The sequence below is a fragment of the Canis lupus genome, chromosome 21, assembly GCF_048164855.1.
Source record: "Canis lupus baileyi chromosome 21, mCanLup2.hap1, whole genome shotgun sequence".
NCBI classification, from domain to species: domain Eukaryota; kingdom Metazoa; phylum Chordata; class Mammalia; order Carnivora; family Canidae; genus Canis; species Canis lupus.
The window spans coordinates 42,188,657-42,204,578 of record NC_132858.1 but is presented as its reverse complement, the minus strand read 5'-3'; the positions used below and the strand labels follow the sequence as shown (position 1 = coordinate 42,204,578).

The 15,922-nt window shown below is 39.6% G+C and overlaps 1 long non-coding RNA gene and 1 other non-coding gene across 9 annotated transcripts in view; both read right to left on the bottom strand.

The window, feature by feature from the left end:
* LOC140613077 (uncharacterized) overlaps nucleotides 1-15,922 on the bottom strand; it is a 148,724-nt gene that overhangs the window by 37,539 nt on the left and 95,263 nt on the right. The gene's annotated exons all lie outside the window — the stretch shown is intronic.
* LOC140613676 (U6 spliceosomal RNA) lies at nucleotides 10,262-10,366 on the bottom strand. The gene has a single exon (XR_012014568.1). It is a non-coding gene; the product is annotated as a U6 spliceosomal RNA (small nuclear RNA).

The window sequence follows — 15,922 nt, the reverse complement described above, 5'->3', positions numbered from 1 at the left end:
ATCATTAGAGTGGACTCTAATCCAATATGACTTTATTTATGTCATTTTTTTTTAAAGGGGCAAAGCGAATGTAGACACGAAGACAGGCACACAGGGAAAATGCTACATAATGTTGAAGGCAGAGATCTGGGTGACACGTCTACAAGCCAAAGCCAAAGATTGCTAGCAAACTACCAGAAGCTAGGAGAGAGTCAGGGGACAGATTTTCCTTCAAAGCCCTCAGGAGGAACCAATGCTGTCACCTAGACTCCACAACTATAGGACAGCAAATGTCTATTGTTTAAGCCAGCCAGTTGGTAGTACTTTGTTACAGTAGGCCTAGCAAACTAATACAACTGGCTATTCTGAGTTTCACTTTCCCAGATACACACCTTCTAATAAAGGTCTGGAGTGCTGTGCTATTGTGAAGCTCAAAATCAAATCAGAACAGAAAATAATCAAAAAGGTCACTAAGCACAACTCTCAGTTTACAGACAAGAAAATTGTAGGTCAGAAAGAATGAAGAGTTTGCCCAAGTTCTCACAGTTGCAGAACCATAACTAAAACCCAGGCATCCTGACTTCTAGGTCACAGCTCTTTCAACCAAGACGTGATAGAACCAAAACTGCAAAGACAGCTCTTGAATGACTCCATCCTGACTGCATGCATCATAAGTGTGATACTTAAGTGTGATACTAAGTGTGATACTTAGACTGGAGTTGCATGGACTGCAGTGGCATGACAATGGCAAGGGGAGGATTTTATTCCCTAGGGAATCTAACCAAGAGCTGCATCAGGAAGGCCATAGGTGGGAAGAAGAGATGCACCTGCTATCTGCAGACACACTGTGTTGCTGGTCCTTCCCCACCTCCCTCCTCTGGAACCCTGCCTAGATGGTCAGATGATGGAACTGAGAGAGGTGGGAAGGATTCCACATTAGCTCAAATGTCAAGAAAAAAAACCAGTAACTACAACATATATTTGCTAGGATCTTATGGAATTCAGCTAAGAATAAACTTTCTGATGCCCAAGTAAATGTTAAAGGATAGAGGCATTTTTTATCTCCTCTACCTCTATATGAAAAGATAGTACTGAACTACTTATCCCCAGCCTTACAGATTGGAGAACAGAGGCCTGGAGTTTTTAAATGGCTTATCCTCCCAAGTCAGCAGGCATTTGGGTTAGTTTCTTCTCCAAAAGTCCTCAAAAAGTACAAGAGGAGGGGCTCCTGGGTGGCTTAGTCAGTTAAGTGTCTGACTCTTGGTTTCAGCTCAAGCCATGATCTTAGGATCGCAGGATTATACCACACATCAGGCTCTGTGCTCAGTAAGGAGTCTGCTTGAGATTCTCTCTCTCCCTCTCACTCTGCCCCTTCCCCCTCTCATGTATCTCTCTGTCTGTCTCTCTCTCTCAAATAAATCAATCTTGAAAAACACACACAACACACACACAAGAGAGAAAAATAAACTCACAAAGGGGATTGGGTTAAGCAGACCCTTGATTTCTGTCTTACCCCGTAAACACTGAGTGCCCAATAATTACACAGTTAAAGGGGTAGCAGTTAAGTAAAATCCTGGTGAATAGGGCATGGTTTTGGTTTTGACTACCAATTCAGAGTGAAGGAGAAGAGGAGAGGGACTTCTTTCTCCTACTGTCTCCCTGAGACTGAGTTTCTCTGGTTTGGTTTTTCAGCAGGAGGAATGAAGCAGGAGACAGTTAAAGTGGCCCAGAGCTCCGTGGAGTTGATGATCACCTGTACGATAGGGCACCAGTCCTTGGTTCAGATGCTCAAACGTGGGACCATGGAAAGAAAGGAGGCAGTTTGAACACTAAGAGTTTGAAATACAGTTCACCTGTCTGTTTTCTCCAGAGCTACTGAGCTGCCATCCTTCTTACGCTTTCTCAAACCTTACTCCTACCCCAACAATAATCGGATAGAATTTTGCTGAAATGATCAGATTCTCACCCTCCCTTTTTAATATATTTTTTAAAGATTTTTAAGTTTACTTTAGAGGAGGGGAGGGGCAGAGGGAGAGAGAATCTCAAGCAGATTCCAAACTGAGCAGAGCCCAATGTGGGGCTCGATCTCATAACCCTGAGATCATGACCTGAGCTGAAATCATGAGTCAGACAACCAATTGTGCCACCCAGGAGCTCCACACCTTGCTTTTTTTTAAAACCACTGTTTTCAGCTTGGTGCAGACAGGACAGTGAAGGTGTGGTCTGTTTTCTTTCAAGGTATAGAATCAGAGTTTTCTCTACTCATGGCCTGACCACCTGCCCAGTCACTTTGTACATTTCTGGGCTTCAAAGAGGACTACATGGATCCAAAAGTAAATAACTATCCTTGCAATGCCTTTTAGATACTTTATATATTTTATATATAGACACACTATGGACTGAATTTTATATATAGACACACTATAGACACACTATGGACTGAATGTTTGTACACCCAAAAATTCATATGTTAAAGCCCAACTCACTGTGTAATATGATGGTATTTGGAGATGAGGCTTTGGGGTGCTAATTAGGGTTAGATGAGATTATGATGGTGGGACCCTCAGATGGGATTAATTCCCTTTTATGTAAAGGAGACAAGGAGAGCTCTCTCCACCATGTGAAGACACAGTGAGAAGAAGGATGTCTATAAGCCATGAAGAGGGTTTTTACCAGAACTTAACCATGTTGCCACCCTGATCTTAGACCTTCAGCCTCCAGAATTGTGAGAAAAAAATATTTGTTGTTTAAACCAAGGCTATGGTATTTGTTACAGCAGCCCAAGATCACTCATTTATATATTTTTTTTTTCCAGAGGGCGGGGTTTGCCCAACCTTCCATTCTCCAACCTTGACATGCTTTACGAAGAGTTGCCCATCTCCTCCTTATCCACAAAATTACTGAGAGAGGACCTATAATGGGACAAAGTCCCCTGTCTCTCTAAACCATAATACCCTCTTAGCCTATTGGACCACACAATGTCCCCTCCTGAGGAATCTGGAATTTAAACTGAGATGTTAAAAAAAAATAAAAAAAAAAAAAATAAATAAACTGAGATGTTGAGCCCCAATCAGGCTGTGCTCATATATGGAGGAGATACAACACAGGAGTTGTTGGCAATAGTCATTTTCTGCCAAGCAGATTGGGAAGTAGAGAAAACTGCTCTTCAGCCAAATCGATGGATAAACAGTGAGGGAACCCTTAAATTTCCATGGGGCTTTAATTCCTGGTTCCATAACGTCTCTAAGAGCCAGCTGCCCCTTCACCTCATGTTCCTTGAAAATCCTTTGGCTTGAGCTAGCCCACATAGTCTTCTGTTCTTACTGCCAAAAGTAAGAAACCATCCATGAAACCACTGGTTGGGAAATGGCCAAGAACAGAACACCATGGGACTCCCCTGAGCGCACCTCCCAGAAAGCCTTGTAAATTTACCTAATTGTATCTTTCAAGCCATATTTTATGGCCTTGCCCATGAGGCTAAATTTTGAGTTTCTAGGGTGACCTGATGACACCCAGACACTCTGATCATCATCACTATTTTGCTCTGAGCTGGTACATTGACTATAACCAAAGTCTTGCATTCATTCCAGCTGCTATGTTTTAAGGAGAGTAATAGGTCATACTCCCTTATCTGAAATTTTTTAGGACCAATGTTTTTGGAATTCAAAATTTTTCAGATTTTAAAAAGTGTGACCCATACATTATAAATTACACCCTAGCAGGGGCTGTCCATGAATCAAACACATTAATATTCCTGTAGCAAAGTGCACAAGTATTTTTTAAAGTGAATTAAGTAAGATAGTAGTTTCCTATCAAGTTTTTCTGCCAAATAGGTTCTCACATCAGCTTAGGCCCTCAAGTGATATAGTAAAACCCTTCATTTAAGGGGAGGGGTTCAAGATGGTGGAGAAGAAAGAATCTGAAGTCACCTCCTACATATAGACTCTATACCCATATAAGAGTAATACCTCCTAAGAAGAACTGAGGGCAGTTTGAACAGCTTCTGCACAATAAAGGATAGAGGGATCACACAGAAAACATTAGGAAAGACAGAGACGTAGTAATGACAGGAACCCAACTCCTAATGCTACCAACTGCAGGAGGGAGGATAGCACTGAGTGCCCCATGAACAGCTTTGCACAGATTTTCCCTGAGGTGCAGCAAAAACAAAAACAAAACAACAAAAACCAGACTACATGTGAAGAAAACTCATTTCCTAATCCTAGAGCATGGGCCATATGGTAACTTTCGGAAGTCTCTCTGGGGTCAGAGGTGGTGGCAAGCACCACTGTTTACATTCCCCCTCCATTTTGACAACACAGACCAGAGTAGGATCTGGGTGCTCTAGCTGGCCTGCCACCTCAATGAGCCCAGACCCATCCTACACAACCTCCAACAATCCCTCAAGTCGGCTCCCAAGTCCACATTTGCTCTAGCCCCAGCCATCCCACCAGAGTGCCCCCCTGTATGAAAAGCTCTATGCCCATTCCAGGCATCCTATTAGGGTAGCCCCTCTGCCCATTCCAGACACCCTACTAGGTTGCTCCAGCTGCCCCAGGAGCTCCTCGGACTATGTTGACTTCCACTCCAGCATTCCCACCAGGGCAGCCCCAGTGCACAGCACCTTGGGAACACCTGGCCTGTGCCCATTCCAGCTCAAGCCACCCCAAAGAGGTGGCCCCCGTGCAGTATCTCAGGACTCCTGTTCTGCACCATCAGCCCCAGCCAGTCAGCCAGCACTGACAGACACATGCAGTCTATATAAGGGATGTTCCTACATAAGGCCACTCCTTCACGACTGGGAGACATAAATTTTTTGCATAATTCAGTAAAAGAAACAGAGAAAGTCCAATGAAATAGGAGACCAAGGGTTATGCTCCAAATGAAAGAACAGATAAAACTTCAGAAAAAGAACAGAACAGAGATAAGCAATCAACCTGATAAAGAATTCAAAGTAATGGTCATAAAGATGCTCAGTAAACTTGAGAGAAGAGTGAATCTTCAGATTCAGAGTGAAGGGATAGAAAAACATATACTATATAAATGGATGCACACACATACACACACAGCCAGGTAGCAATATTTATATAGACAAAATAGACCTTAAAACAAAGACTGTAGCAAGAGACGAAGGCCAGTAATGATAAAGGGATCAATCTAACAAAAAGATCTGACAATTGTAAATATTTATGCACCCCACACTGGAGCATCTAATTACATAAAGCAAATACTAACAGACATAAAGGGAAAATCTGATAGTAATACAATAATAGTTGGGGACTTTAACACCTCACCTGTATCAATGGATAGATAATCCTGAAAGAAAATCAACAAGGAAAGAGTGGCTTTGACAACACAATAGACCAGATAGTTTTAACATCAATATACAAAACACTTCAACCAAAAACAGAATACACATTATTTACAAGTGCAAATGGAACATGCTCTAGGGCAGATCATATGTTAGGCCACAAAATAATTCTCAAAAACTTTTAGAGGACTAAAATCATATCAAGTACCTTCTGTCTACATCGGTATGAAACTAGAAATCAGTTTCTGTAATACATACATACTGTATTGTATGTATACATATTTACATGTAATACTGTAAATACATACATACATACATGCAAACTCATGGAAGCTAAACAACATACTACTAAGCAACTAATAGATCAATGAATACATCAAAAAGAAAAAAAATAACTGGAGACAAATGAAAATGGAAATACAACAGTTCAAAACCTTTGGGAGGCAGCAAAAACAGTTTTAAGAAGAAAGTTAACTGCAATACAAGCCTACATCAAGAAACAAAAATATGAAATAACAATCTCACCGTACACCTAAAGGAACTAGAAAAAGAAAGACAAAGTCCAAAGTTAGAAGAAGAAAATAATAAATAATAAAGATCAGGGCATAAATGAAACAGAGACTAAATAAAAAGAGACTAATAAAAAGAGAACAAAAAAATAGAAAAGATCAATGAAGCTAAGAGCTGGTTCTTTGAATAATAAACAACAATGATAAACACTTAGCCAGGCTCATAAAGAAAAAAAAAAAACAAACAGAAAACTCAAAATTGGAATTGAAGAGAAGTTACAACCTACACCACAGAAATACAAAACATTATAAGAGATGGGTAGGAAAAATTATAGACCAACCAACTGGACAATCTAGAAGACACAGATAAATTACTAGACATATACAATCTTCTAAGACAGAATCAGGAAGAAATAGAAAATCTGAATAGACCAATAACTAGTAACAAAATTGAATCACTAATTTAAAAACTCCCAATACACAAAGTCCAGGACCAGATGGCTTCACTGGTGAGAGATATCTAATATTTAAATAAGAGTTAATATCTATCTTTCTCAAACTATTACAAAAAAATAGAAGAGAAAGGAAAGCTTCCAAATACATTTCACAAGGTCAATATTACCAATATTACCAAAACTAAAGACACTACAAAAAAAAAATTAGAGGTCAATATCCCTGATGAGCATAGATGCAAAAATCTCCAACAAAATATCAGAACCAAATCCATTACCAAATACATTAAAAGGATCATTCACTATGATCAAGTGTGATTTATTCCAGGGAGGCAAGGATGGTTCAATCTGAACAATCCACATATCATCATATCGAATCAACATGATACACTACATTAACAAAATGAAGGATAAAAATTATAATCATCTCAATAAATGCAGAAAATGCATTTGACAAAATTCAATATCCATGGTAAAAACTCAACAGAGAGTGTTAAAAAAAAATGTTATCTCAACATAATAAAGACCATCTATGATAAGCCCATGACTAACATTAATTATACTCAATGGTAAAAGGCTGAAAGCTTTTTCTCTAAGATCAGGAACAAAACAAGATGTCCATTCTTGCCACTTTTATTCGACATAGTACTGTATAAGTCTTAGCCACAGCAATCAAATAAGAAACAAAAGGCATCCAAAATAAGGAAAAAGTAAACTGCCACTATTATCAGGTGACATATTTTACATGGAAAACCCTAAAGATTCTCCAAAATAATTATTAGAATAAATGCATTCCACAAGGTTGCAAGAAATGAAATTAGTGTACAGAAATCTATTGTTTCTATACACTTACAGCAAAGTTGCAGAAAGAGAAATTAAGAAAATAATCCCATTTACAATGCACCAAAAATAATAATATACCTAAGAATAAGTTTAACCAAGGAGGTGACACACCAGTAGGATAAAAATTATGACACTAATTCAAGAAATTGAAGAAGACAAAAATAAATGGGAAGATACTATCTTTTCCCTCATTGTATATTCTTGTTTCCTTTCTTAGAGATTAACTGGCCATATAAGCATGAGTTTAATTCTGGACTCTCTGTTCCATTGATCTTATATGTCTGTTTTTGTATTACTGGCATACTTTTTTTATTACTGTAGCTTTCTCCTATAGTTTGAAATCTGGGATTTTGCTACCTCCAGGTTTTTTTTTTTTTAAGATTTTTGTTTATTTATTCATGAGAGACACACACACACAGAGAGAGAGAGAGAGGCAGAGACACAGGCAGAGGGAGAAACAGGCTCCCTGCAGGGAGCCCGACGTGGGACTCGATCCCGGGTCTCCAGGATCAAGCCCTGGGCTGAAGGCAGCACTAAACTGCTGAGCCACCTGGGCTGCCCCCAGGTTTTTAATTCTTTCTCAAGGTTGCTTTGGCTCTTTAGGATCTTTTGTGGTTATACACAATTTTTAGGAGTATTTGTTCTGTGAAGAATAGTATTGCTAATTTTGAGAGGGATTGCATTGAATTTATAGATCACTGGGGTAATTTAACTATTAATTCTTTCAATTCACAAGAATGGTCAGAAATCACTATTAACCCCCATGTAACAGATAAATTAACAAATGACCAGAGTGAGTTAGTAGTTTACTCAGGGTGACCCAGACAATAATAGGCCAAATTGGAATTAAACCCAGGAAGCCCAGCTCCAAAGGTTACAGCCTTAACTACCACCCCATCTTGGCATTCCATTAATTATATTGTGTCTCCAATTTGACACTTGTAAGTATCGGGTTATTAGGTTGGTTCCAGATCTGGAAAACCACATAGAGAAAAATTAAGAGAACTATAGCCATTTAGCAAAGAGTAGAGAAAGCCAAAAAGGAAACATAATCATTGTATTCAGATACCTGCCTCCTTCCCAAATTCCTTGACTCTGTTTTTAATAAGTGGACATCAGGCTACCAAAGACACCAGGAGCAACTCCAAGGATAAAGAGTCTGAGATTCTGAGAAACAGGATCTGAGAGATGTGTGTAGGATAAGCAATCCTAGTCTTTGCTTAAGTAGAGCAGAGAACAGCTATGAATTAGAGGCTACCTGCCAACAGCCTCAGATCTTTATCTTCTAGCTTACTCATTTATCAAGCACTCACAGGGTACCTATCCTGTGCACGCTGTCCTCAGTGCTAGGAAATGACAAAGAACAAACTGTTCCCACCTTCCTTTCTGATCTTATATCCTCTTTCCCTCTCCTGCAAAATCCACACTGGTCCTTCTATAACCACAAACCCTCCCAGATCTTTCCCCCATCAGGACCTTTGTACCTGCAGCACCCTATTCCTGGCATGATCTGTTTCCTCTTTTCAAATGATTCAGTTTATACATCATTTCTCCAGCAAGGGCATCCCTAACCACTCTATCTAAATAAACTTGAGTTGTTTGTTCCCACATCACCTTAATTTTCATCTTTGCATTTATTGGTTATCTAATATTTTTTCCAATTTTTAATTTCTCCCTCTATTGAATTTAGTTTAATGACATTTATCTTGTTTTTCACTTTAAATAGGCTCCACACCCAAATCAGAGCTTGAACTCATGACTCTGAGATTAAGAGTCACATGCTCTACCAACTGAGCCAGCCAGGCATCCCCAGATTTAGCTTAATGAAATCAGGAACTTCATTTGTTTTGCAGTCTTCTGTATTTGTGATGTTTTGAATAGTACCTAGCACATAGAAGTAGTCTATAAATATTTACTGAATATATTAACAAGCAAGAAATTATGCACATTTTTGGGGGATGTGTTAGCTTTGTTATTTTGAAAGCCTGTGGTTGCTAGAGAAAATATAATGTGAGTTATGTGGATGACATGGCTAAGTATACAAGGACATCCAAACTTATCTTCTTTAATATCAGGACTCCTGCTGGAGTTTACTTCCTCTGGACTCCTTTACAACAAGGATCTGGTCAATGTGCATAGGTGGAAAAGTGAGATGTGCCATTTCTAAGTCATGCCCTTGAAAGAAAGGTAGATGCCACCACTGGCCCTCCCCCTGCCTACCCCTTCCCACTACCAAATGATGTCAGGATCTAAAGCAACCACTTTGGATCCAATGATGGAAATTTTGTGTGTTAAGAATGACAAATCTGCGTTGCCAGTCTTAAGTAGCTTATCTCTGGAGCATTATATGGAAAAAAATAAGCTTCCATTTTATTTCAGTCACTGTGTTGGGGTGGGGGTAGGGGGTGTTTACTTAGTCACAACAGCTAGGCCAGTACTCTAATAACAAGTCTTAAGTCTTTTTCAGCAATTTAAAGGGTCCTCTCTACACCTGGTCTGCCTCTCTCAGGAATTACTGCTCAAATACTGTCTCCATATATTTTTGTTTCTTAAAAATTTTATCCTCACCATCTTTCAAGTTAGGTTCTGTATCCCATAACACATTGTGTTTGCAACCTTCTTTCCACATGCAGAAAGGGAAAGGAAACACAGTTAGTGAATGCCTGGTAGGAGCCACTTACTATGCTAAATATCTTACCTATAATATCATAATTCTCCCAAAAGGTCTATGAGTCCAATGTCATTTCACTATTTTAAGTAAGAAACAGGCTTAAGGACATTAGGTGTTTTGTCCAAGATCACACAGCTAGTAAGTGGCAGAGTGAGACTTTGAGCCAGGTGATAGCCATGTTGGTTCTTTCCACTACTCTATGCTGATACCGTGGTTTGCACAATGACTGAGGTCTTGCATTTGTCTTTTTAGATTTTTTGGCTATAATTTATTTTGTTAATTGCATGACTTTCACTTGTTATTTTCTTTATGACATCTTTACCCAACCCTTAGGGCCATGTTTGTTGTTTTTATAAATTGTAGTAAAATATAAGATAAAAATTTACCATCCAGCTATTTTTAAGTGTATAGACAGTTTAGTAACATTAAGTGCATTCACATTGTTGTACAACCATCCACCAGTATCCACCTCCAGAACTTTTGGATCATCCTTGAAAAAAATATGGGATGCTTCATGAGTTTGTTTGTCATCCTTGGACAGGGGACATGCTAATCTTCTCTGCATTGTTCCAATTCTAGTATACATGCCGGCCAAGCCAACACAGGGAGCCATGTGTTTAAGTCATTGGTTTTCTACTTCTTGACTCCTCTCCTTTACTTTCCTTCTGTGACCTGCTTCATACTGCTTAGTAATGAACTGGAGTGTCCTAGTGATAGATGTGCCTGTTCAAAGTCATGAGCAAGAGGAAGGAGAAATAAACATAAAAGGGCCTTGGATCCTATCTTTATCCTCTGTCCAAACCAATCCCCAGGGGTTTGAGCAAGGAAAGGGGGGATTCACAAATAGCCTAATTTAATACTGAATCATTTTGAAGTTTCTCAGCCCTTCAAGCAGTAAATTGTTAACCCTGACCTGCTCCACCCTGTATGAGTCACTGTCCAGTTTGAAATCCTGCCTCAGTTTCATCCTCATCTCAGGGACCCATGCCCTATCTCCCTTTCCTCCTTTCCTTCTTCCAACTCTCTCTCTTCTGGAGGTTCTCCTTGTCTGCAGAAAAGTGTGGCAGGGTGCATGGCTTAAGAGGAGGAAACAAGTTTTGTGCACCTTCTGTTTTCCATGAGAACACCAGTATTTGAGAGTTTCCTGAGTTCACTGTCCTCTCACTTCCTCATGACCATTCTCTAAATCTCTACAACCATGGAAGCTGTTCCACTTCTCCAAAAAATGCTTTGTCCCCACAAATACTACTCATGGGAAGAGGCTCTGAGTTTAGTCTGTTCCTGCCATTTGATTATTTGTTTATTGTACAGATTCAACATATACGTAAGCATTTGGCCTTCTAATTTATACTCTACGCAATTTTGAAAGCCTAATGATTCTGGCATGGAGAACTTGAGGGGACTGCCCTGTGGATTCTATTACCATGCTTGCATGAGCCTGAGCCTGCTGTCTCCCCTTCTCTTTCACCCCACAAGGGGCTCTGGGACAAAGTATGGGGTGCAAGCCAAGCAGCTCTGCCTCTACCCAGGACACCTTCCAAGACCGGGTGGGAGCAGACTGAGGCTGTGCTGAGCCTATCAGGAGAATAGGAATGGTGTAGACACCCAGGCCTAATCCTTGAGAAACCAAAAACATTATAGGCAGGAGCAATCAATAATATACAAAGCTCTACCTGCCACCAGTGAAAAGGTTAGCTTCTTTAAAAAATAAGTTTGCAAGGGACTCCTGGGTGGCTCAATTGGTTGAGCATCTGCCTTCGGCTGAGGGTATGGTCCTGGGTCTGGGGATCAAGTCCCGCATTGGGCTCCCTGCAAGGAGCCTGCTTCTCCCTCTGCCTATGTCTCTGCCTCTCTCTGTCTCTCATGAATAAATAAAATCTTTTTAAAAAATGAGTTTGTGAGAGTGATAGTAATGATTAGTGGAAAGTAGGACAGTAATAAGGTCTTCCTTAGCAGAAAAAGTCTGCCAAGGTAGTTTCAGTAGAAATAATTATTCTTGTTAAATTTTATGGGATGTTCTCATATTAACAGCAATACATATTCTTGGTAGAAAAGTTAGGAAAATTCTATATATATTCAAATCATTCCAATCTCACAATACAGAGATAACTATTATAAGTATTTCTTTAGAAATAATTCCATTTAATTTTATTTGGAGTTAGTGGGGGCGGGGGGAGCTGAAGTGAAACTAAAGGAGCTGAATTTTTTTTTTAAACAAGCTATTAGTTACTAAGGAACTCTTCAAATAAATTACAAAAACATGAGATTTCGACACTAGTGTTTATGCATATTATTTAAAGCTTATACTTCTTAATGGCCACAAGTTTGTTTCTAAATATTCAGGTTTAGATGACTATCTGGTCAAAATCCAAAGTCACGTTTGCTATGCTAAAAACAACAAAATCATATATATTTTGGGGGGGGCGGGGGGGACAGGGAAACCGAAAGAGAAAATGAGAACAAAACTTTATATCTAAGTTTACTCCCTGGAGGATTCTTCAAAAGAATGATTGGGAAAAATCTGATCTATAAAAAATAGTATGCTATAAAAACGGCAATCCAGTTTCAAGAATAAAAAATCTCACACTTGACAACAGGGAAATGTGTATACCCATTACTCATTACAAATTCAAACGCATTGGGCAGCCCGGGTGGCTCAGCGGTTTACCTACGCCTTCAGCCCAGGGGGTGATCCTGGAGACCTGGGATTGAGTCCCACGTCAGGCTCCCTGCATGAAACCTGCTTCTCCCTCTGCCTGTGTCTCTGCCTCTCTCCCTCTCTCATGAATAAATAAATAAAATCTTTAAAAAAATCAAATGAATTTAATTCTGAGAGTCCATCACTGTCTTTTAACACCAGTTGCTCAAAATCTAATTTGCTTCATATTTAGACCATGACTTTCCTATAGAGTGTTTTACTCTATTTCCCAAATGATCCAGCGGCCATTCTTTCTCTTGTTGAAAAGTAGACTTGTGCCACTGTGTCATTGATAGTAAGCTATCAACGTGATGCTTCTAGATCCTAATCACAAGATCTGTGTAGTGTTACCCACTTTCTTCCTGAAGACTGTTTCCATGGAGTCTTCTGACTTCCTGTTCTAATTTGGACTCACCACTATCTAGGCATGTGGAGGAACTGTCATCGTCGTGGGCTATCCTAGACTGGTTTCTTGGATCCCACATTTTCCTCTTTCTGGGGTTCTGTTTCTGCTTGACTCTTGTACAGTTGTAAAGTAACTCTTCTAGAAAAAGTACTTAGAAGACAATTTGTCTAAGCCCTTGCCTGTGTCTGAAAATATTTTTATGCTTAGTCTCGCTGGGATACATTTTGATGTTCAAATAATTTCCCTCAGAAGGTGTAACTCCCCGCTCCATTGTCTTTCAATATCCAGTGTTGCTGATGGGAGTCTGATCCAGTTTAACTTGAGTTCCTTCACAGGCAAGCTTATATTTGCTCAGCGGTTTAAGGATATATAGATAGAAAGGAGAGTAGAAAGGAACTTGCAGGGCAGAAATTTCACCAGTATGTATCCAGATGGACCCTTTCAATCTGAAGACCCGAATCATTTTCTCTATTTTGAAAAAAAGTTATGCCCTCTCCCTGTGTTCCTTCCATCCTTCTGAGAGCACATAGAGGGTACACTACTTAGATCTTTTCTCAGCCTCCTTCTCTTCTTTCTCATCTCTTTTTATATCACATAGCTAAGTTTTGAAAGGTTTTCTTTTTTTCAATTTTATCATCCAGATTACTAATTCAGTCCTTGGCTGCTTCTATTTTTTAGACATCCATGAAATTTCAGCTAATTCTGGTAATCATATTTTCAAGATTTCACTTTCAGGAATTCTGGTTTTCAACAGCAACATGTTTTCAGTGTACACATATAAAGTCCTCTTAAATATCTCCACAGCTTTGCATTTGTTTATTGTTGTTGTTTAGAGTCACATGCTCTACTGACTGAGCCATCCAGGCACCCTCCTCAATGGGTTCTAAAGAGACCTTAATAAACCCTACCTCCCAGTCTTATCTCCATTTACTGTAGGGGTAGGGTAGGCTGTGCTATTTGCTGGACTCTTGTGCTGATGGTTTTCTCTAAGTCCCTAGTTATCTTTGTCCTGAGATCAGGACCAGATTGCCCTGGGTTTCCCCTGAGCTGCATTTTGAGCAGTATTTTGAGAGATAAGGACTAGAGATTGGCAAAGTCTGAGTGAGGCATCCCAGCTTGACTGTTTCGTGTTTATTGTGTTATTGTAAGCAAATCAGTCAAGGCAAAATATTTAATAGGACTAGAAAAAAGATATTGTGCTGGGGGTAAAAAAGAGAGTGATAAAACTGGAAGGTTTAGGGTGAGTTTAAGATGGTGATTGACAAAGGATTTTTTAATGGCAGGGGGTGCAAGTACGACAGTGCAATAGGAAGTGGGAACGCTTCCAATTTACTGATCACCAAAGATCCTACCACTACCACCACCTGCTGGTGTCCTTCCAGAGAGACATATAGACTGACTTCCATTGTCTACTGGCCTCCTAAGAAATATCTGCTCCTGCCTCTCCACGGGGTTCTACAGAACTGAGAAGCCATGAAACAATCTGAAAGAAGAGCAGCCCTATTGCTTAGGGTCCAAGGATATAGCACAGCTCTGGCAAGTTGTTCAGTCTCTGGCTCAGCTCCCACTTTAGGCAGCCTACCTTATTGCTCAACATTACTAGGATAAGGCCATGTCCCTTCCTAGTTGACCTTCCACGTCAATTTGACACATAACATCTCTGCTACTTAGCCAACTCTGATTAGTGCAGCAATCTTGATGGGCTTTGCATGCTACCACTTCTTCTTTTGAAGCTACTACTTATGAAAAATTTCAAACATATTCAAAAGTAAAGAGAAGAGTATAATGAGCCCTCATGTGCCTGTCACCCAATGTCTTATCCATCTGGGCTGCGGCAACAGAATATCATAGACTGGGAGGGCTATAAACAACAGAAATTTGTCTCCTCACAGCTCTGGAGGCCAAGATAAGGGTACAACCAGCCATGGTAAGATTCTGGCAAAAGCCCTTTTCCTGATGCACCAACAGCCATCTTCCCCCTGTGTCCCCACATAGGGGGTGGGGGGAGGGAACTCTCTGGGGTCTCTTTCATAAGGGCGCTAATCTCATTCAGGAAGACTCCACCTTCACAACATCATCACCTCCCCAAGGTTCAATCTCCTAAAACCATCACAGTAGGGGTTAGGATTTCAACATATCAGTTTGAGGTAGACACAAACATTCCAGTTTCAACAATTACATCAGGTGTTTTGCCAACTTAAAAACCTACTTTTAAGCAGCACTCATTTTTCAAAATGAGACTCTCCTTTTTCATGGACATGTGGCTAAGCCCCACCTCTGGAAATTCTGTGATCAAGCCCCCAAAAAACAGTTTTTAAAAGTTTCACAGGTAATTTTGATGCTCCCAGAATATTGAAAGCTACTGCTGTAATGAAATGAAAACAGGAACATGATTCTGACACATACATAGCATTCAAAAGGATTTAATAAGAGAATACCCAGAAGACATAAAGGAAAAATGGTTAAATAGATCTATATGAAAAATGGAAAGGGCAATATAGCAAAAGATCACAAAAGAAAAGGAATACAAATAATACAATGAGAGAAATATTTTCAACATATAATATCCTTAATTCATGGTAAGTTTTTATAAATTAGCAATATTTATTCAAAAGAGCAATATTTGTAAAACCCCACAGACAAAAGCTCTGAACAGCCTGTTCAGACTTAGAAGAAACTCTGAAAATGGCCAAAAAGCTATGTACAGATGCTAGGTCACTTCAGAGGTCAGTAAAAAGCAAACAAAAATGATAAAGAAACCATTTCTAAACATCCTGTTAGCCAAAACTAAAATCTCCCAGGCTGGTGAGAGTTGGGAAGAAGGCCACTCCCATTTAGTAACAGTATGACAGTAAACTTTTAGATAGTAATCAGGCACCATGTATTAAAATCGTAACCTATACACTCTTGGACCCAAAATCCCACTTCAAGGCATCTAGCCAGGAGAAGTAAGTCTAAATTTGTTGAGATATGTAATAGTAATTACATATATTTCATACTAATATCATAATATCATGTTTCATAATGTCAGCAACTAACATTTACTTAGTGCT